The sequence below is a fragment of the Anas platyrhynchos genome, chromosome Z (assembly GCF_047663525.1).
Source record: "Anas platyrhynchos isolate ZD024472 breed Pekin duck chromosome Z, IASCAAS_PekinDuck_T2T, whole genome shotgun sequence".
Lineage (NCBI taxonomy): Eukaryota > Metazoa > Chordata > Aves > Anseriformes > Anatidae > Anas > Anas platyrhynchos.
The window spans coordinates 34,073,065-34,079,645 of NC_092621.1; positions in this window are offsets into that span (position 1 = coordinate 34,073,065).

The following is a 6,581-nucleotide window of genomic DNA, read 5'->3' on the forward strand; positions in this document are numbered from 1 at the left end:
GAGTGAGATTTGAAAACTTCTGAGTGTTATATTACATTTTCCATTGATATATGCTGTGAATCTTTACGGCTGCATGAAAATGAAGCCAAAAGTAAGAGGAGACAGCTCACTTCAAATGAGTGAGACTGGATAGGTCTGTCATATGTTATTTCAGGTGCTCATAGGATAGCAATTCTAAGCAGAGATGGGTGATGCAGTTGACAGGTTTGCATGGGTTTAGATAAAGAGGAAGAACTTAATCATAGAGACAGAAACAAAAGGGTATGATTCTCCTTCTGGAGTCATACACTTAGAAGACTAATTTGTGCCTCATCACATACTCAAAATGGGCATAAATGTCACAGCTGAGAGCCCTTCTGGAGGCACTCTTGCTGAGCTCCAGTAATGACACTGCACTCTTCACAGGAGAAGGCGGGCATCATTCACTCCGCAGGTTATCATTTTTGGCTAGAAGAGGAAATGGTGACCCCACAGCCACCCTCTTCCCTGTGCCATGTGTACTGCCATGGATGGTCCTTACAAGAAGGTGTGTGTGTGGCAAAGAGAATTCGTGAGTCTTGTTTGCACATTTGTTCAAAAGCCAGCCACAGACTGACCCTGTTCCTAATTTTTAAAAATACTTACCTTCTCTTTGTGCATGCAAGTTGTCTTTAATTCCTGTCTTAGTGTTTTAAAGTCACCAGACAGACTTCTAAAGTTTATCAAACTTTTAGAAAGGGATTGTTATTGTTGTTGTTGTTGTTGTTGTTGTTGTTGTTATTATTATTATTATTATTATTATTATTATTATTATTATTATTATTATTATTATTATTATTATTATTATTATTATTTATTTGCTGCAGCTGAGGAGAGAAATACTAGTGAAAGATGCCTTTTGGATTTGCACTGTGTACTTCCTGGTATGTGCCTGCAAGTTGATTTGTTTGGTAGAGGGAGCAAGACACCAAAGAGCTCATTGTCATGCACGTGCGGTGTTCATCACTGAAAGAAAAAGAAAAGATACATATGATCCTGCCAAAGGGAAGTGTTTGCACTTAATGAATCGAGAAACTGCAAGCGTCCACGGCTGATCCCACAGTGTAGCCTAAATCACGTCCGTCTTTCGGGCCCTGAGGATTTATCCAGGGCTCTCCAAGACAAAGCCGTTGCTTTTCTCCTCAGCGGTCAGCAGAGGGAGATGTTAGCATGCCTTTTGCTGCCGACTTCGACGGCTGTTCGCCACTTTATTAATTCAATGTTAGAAATCAAACCGCTGTTTAAAATGTACTGGTATTAATCCGCAAGGGTAGGCATGTAACGAGGAGAATTTCCATTAAACTTTCTACACAACCACAGATTTTCAGTACTTTAGTGGGATGTTTTTGGAAAGAAGAGATGCTGGCTCTTACAGTGAAATCTCAGAAAAGAGTTCATGCACCGAGGCATTTGTTCAAAATTTCTGACAGTGAAATAAATCAAACATGACGATTTTTAGGAAGACAGAATTGGACCTAGTTTTTGTTGGGTCAGAAATGTGGAAGACGCACTTTAACTATTTTAAAGAAAGAGAGGCATGAGATAAGCATTTTTGAGTGATATTAACATAAATTGGATAAACATACAGGCAAACTTTGATGCCATGCTTGTGGTGAGATCAAACATACTTGACTGGATTCATCTTGGAAAGTAATAATAAGATTGTTCCTCATTTCAGCTGACCTAAGGTGCCAGAGAAGGCATATCAATTTTATTACACCTGAGAATCTCCTCTAAGTGTTCAGATTTAATTAGGAGAGAAAGAACACGTAGTATTTTTGGTTTTCACTTCTGGAAGAATATCTGCTAGCTTGAGATGCTGGAGCTAGAACAGATGCTAGCACCTTGTACTCCATGAGTCAAGAAAATGTTGGATTTGTTTCCAGACCTCAAGACCGTGTTCTGAAAAAAGGTTTCCACTGGAGTGCCTCCACCAATTCAACATTGAAGGTGAGCATGGTCAGCACTCTGACTGCCCCTCTGTCCCTCCATGCGGGGCAGGTTTTGATGTGCAGGAGGCAAAAGAAATACATTGTGCTGATGTCTTCCCTTTACCTGTTGCTCTGCAGATCAGCTTACTACTCTGTTAGGTAGAACATGGAAATCAAGTAGGAAGAAAGAAAAGAAAGAAAACAAGGAAAAGAAAGAAGGAAAAGAAAGAAAGAAGGAAAAGAAGGAAAAGAAGGAAAAGAAGGAAAGAAGGAAAGAAGGAAAGAAAGAAGGAAAGAAGGAAAGAAAGAAGGAAAGAAAGAGAGAAAGAAAGAAAGAGAAAGAAAGAAAGAAAGAGAGAGAAAGAGAGAAAGAGAGAAAGAGAGAAAGAGAGGAAGGAAGGAAGGAAGGAAGGAAGGAAGGAAGGAAGGAAGGAAGGAAGGAAGGAAGGAAGGAAGGAAGGAAGGAAGGAAGGAAGGAAGGAAGGAAGGAAGGAAGGAAGGAAGGAAGGAAGGAAGGAAGGAAGGAAGGAAGGAAGGAAGGAAGGAAGGAAGGAAGGAAGGAAGGAAGGAAATCTGACAAATTTGCTTGAAGTTTTTTGTTCCCAAAGCTTAAAACTGCTTTAGCAGGATCATTACTTTAATTTTGTTTTGTTTTGATCTTACCACTTTTAGGTTCTTGGATTTCCTCTGTGTGTAAAAGAGCTAAAAATACAGGGTATTTCTTCCCACTTTAAAGTTATTCAGAAGTAAAGGATAGGCATTGCCTGATGATGCTCACAGTTACCTATTCACACAATAGCAAGGGAAAAGTGGTTTAACACCCAGCTCCTCAATGTGATAGCACTTGGAGCCACGGAAGTTACATCCATGACTTGTGTTCCACTATTGACATGTGGACAGAAAACTGGCTTCAGTCACATTATCTCTGATACTCCTCTCCTAGCAGCTGGGTGACACAGAACAGCTGCATAAGCCCAGATTTCATTGGCAGATGATTCCTATGCCATGTCCAAGGTAGTAGCTATTGCTGTCAGTTGAAGGTTTGTCAACTGGTGCTGCAGATATCAGTCTAGCCCAAGTGCAAGCACAGCTGGAATGACTGTCAGCTCCCCACCTCACACCCCCCACTCTTACCCTCTCCCCTTCTATTTCAAACTGGTTGTTGTTTCTGGAAAATGGTGGTTCTGTGAATTCTTCAGAGACAAGGCATGCATTTTTCACATGGCCGGTGTTTCAGTGATAAGTACAGCAGGTCTAATTGTTTTTCCACTTTGTCAACAAAAAATGCAGCAGTTCATCCAAAATCTGAAGCATTCCTCCAAACTCACTGTGATGCAAACAAGAGCTGGGGTAGGGCCCCAAGTCCCTCCTCAGACAGAAAGCTCAGTGTGGCTGAGGGTCTGGTGGTACTCTGACACGCTGCAAGGATATGTGGCAGTCTGCTTCACACCATGTGCAGGCAACAGCATGAAGTGACACTAATGATAATGTCTAAAAGAAGCACAAGGGCACAAGTTTCTTTTATTTATTTATTATTATTATTATTATTATTATTATTATTATTATTATTATTATTATTATTATTATTATTATTATTATTTTAAAGGTACCTAAAAAATAAAAATACAAAAAAGTAGCTACAGTTGTAAAGAGTAAATTCTCTGCATCTCCTGGACCATGTTTTTAACTGGAAAATTTGTAATCAGAGAACTTTGGGGAAGACAGCATCACATGCAGCATTACTTTTAATCTATTTTTTTATTTTTTTTATTTATTTTCTCTTTTGAATAATAATATAAAATCAAATTGAAATTGAAATAGTATCCAGATACTACTAGTTTCCTGGCTCAAATTCTTCAGCACATATGGCAGAAGCATAAGCTTGTGCCAGTCTGCTACTTTGGGTAATTTTGCATGCAAATAGTTTAGTGCCTCTGTTGAGGTGCTAGAATGTGTTTAGTACACTTGAAAATATTTGCATTGCAAAAGGAGAGCTAATCTCCTGAGGAAAATCAAATTGATATTTTGTATTAGGGGACTACTTTGGACAATGTGTGGCCCTGTTACATGGAAAATTATGTTGACTGTACAGATAGAATTTTTAATTGACTTTCATAAGTGAAGAACCCACTACTACTTTGCCAAATTTGTAAGCTATTGGAACAGTTCTTTGGTTGTCATTCACCAGTGTGCTCTTTTGCTACTTCCAAATCTTTTCTCCGATAATTTCATCACTTTGATAAAGCTATTCCCCATAAGCAGGTTGAGTAGTGATTGCGATATTTAATAAGTACTCAGGAGGCAGGCTGGTTGGTAAGAAGAAACAGCATTTATTAATGGCATGAATCATTACCACAGCTGGGTCTTCTCTAACTTCTGGAAATGTCTATTTCACATTGGACATGCTTAGAGGCTCAGCTATTGGCTACTTCATGGCTGTGCTTCCTAACCATAGCGGCGTTAGTATATCCATTCCCATCCTTGTAAGCTGATATGCAGACTTGCATTTCCATCCTTCCCCCACCACTGATGGGAACGAGCACACAGACACATGCATGCACACACAGATTCCTTTTAGCTATTTAAGTTAATTTCTGACAATGCTTACCTCTGAGACAGCATTTAATTGGTCAGTATAACATCTAAGATGATACTGGTTCACCTACTGAGTCTGTGCTGTTTTGCTCTGTCCCCTTGGCATCTGGCTGATTGTCTCACAATGCAGGGCCATCATGTCTCGCCCTGGCTTGGCAATGTCAAACAGGCAGCTGGGGCTGGCTGGGCACTATGACAGTGTCCATGCTTGTGTCAGTAGTGGCTTAGTACCTCCTCCAGCACCAGACTCTGATGGCACTGGAAACACATTTGGATTCCCATTTGGTGAGTCCTGCAATTGGTATGCTGTTTGTCAGGATGGCTTTTGTGAGGTCTTTTTATTTTTTCAAAGTGTAAGCTGTAAGCTCAGCCACAAATTTCTGTAGCTTCGGCATCGTGTAGGAACGTAGAATGTTAAAATATTTTAATTTTGTTTTGTGGAGGAGGGAAGTTCTGTATTTTTTTTCAGTTGGTTTAAATAATTTCATTACTCACATGGCTATTGTATTTAAAGAAAAGCCAATGCAGTTAGTAATAGGCTTTTTTTTTTTTTTTTCTTTTCTTTTTCTTTTTTTTTTTTTTTTCTTTCAGTCTAATCACGGATTCTCTTGGCCCTGTTTGCTGATCCACATGCAAATACAGCTGGCGGTCTCTGCTGCAGGAAAAGCTTGTCATTGTGCCTCATACAGCTGCCATAAACAGTCAAGAAGAAAGGTGTAAGTGCCTTGGGAAATATTCCTGAAGCAGTAGCCGTTGAAGTGGCAGATAGCCAGGGTCAGAGCAGAAGGGTGAGACTGTGTGATCAGCCATGTAACTCTGCATCAAGTTAGCAGTTTTCAGGGCCTTCTGCAATAGAGCTGCAGGCTGGAGCAGAATTCTTTTAGCAGTGACCAAGGCTGTTCTGAGGTTATACTGATAGGGCAACAGATTACTGAAGTCTAAATGACTTAAAAATGCCTGTTGTAAATAACTGTCCAATACCAGGTGAAATAATTTCCCAGCAGGTCCCCTGAGTGCCTGTTGACTTTCAATTTATGGAGAAAAAACTTAAACTGATCACAAAAGTTATGTAAATCTGCTCTATAATCTGCTTTCTGTACTTCAGCTGTTGCTTTTATTTCATTTGAATCGGCAATTGTTATCTGTTTTTTTTTTTTTCCAGTTTGTCTGTACATGTAATAGATATAATGATTTTTAGACTTTTTGAAATTCAGAGATTTCTGTTATCTTTATAAGGAACTTCCATAGTTTTTCTTATTCTGTATCATTCTTGACCCAATTTCAATCATCATTTATTACAATGTCAGGACTTTGTAATCTTTCAAAAAATTCTGAAATTAGCCTTTGAAATACCTCAGGAGCAGAACTAATACCATGTGGCATTTCTGGGGACTTGAAACCTTCAAATGGCATATTTAAAGTCATCTAATTTACTTCATCTAACTTGCCAAAAGTCAAACCTTACCTAAAAAGTTACAAACGTGATTATTTCTGACATATTAACTGTAACCTCATCATTTGTTTTTCATTCAATAATACTTATATGTTCATTTTGAAATAATTTCTGGGAGGGAGTTATGCTTATTAAACTCTTATGAGGCAGGCTTTTTGGAAGGAAAACTTTTTATTAACTATCTGATGTTTCTGGCTGTGCATTGTTACAGCTTGAGAACACTTCTGCATGACTCTGGACATACTCAGATGCCTTTTGCCCCGTATTTGTCTTGTAGATCCAAATTATTTGGCAAGAACATGCTACATGTAATGCTACATGCTGCATGCTACATGTAATGCTACAACCAAGAACATCTCTTCTGTTTCCACCTTGTCCTCAGAGCCCTTTTTAGCAAGGTAATGCACTGTCAGGAAAATAGCTGCTATATCACATTACTGCTTTTTCAGTCCTCATTTCTATTTACTTATTTCTGTGGGTTGGTGTCTCTGGGGAGGGAGAAAGAACACAATTGCCACATGTGCTTCTATTGAAGATGAAGCCCCAAGGCTCCTTGCCCTCAGGAAGGCATTGGAGTTGGGTTC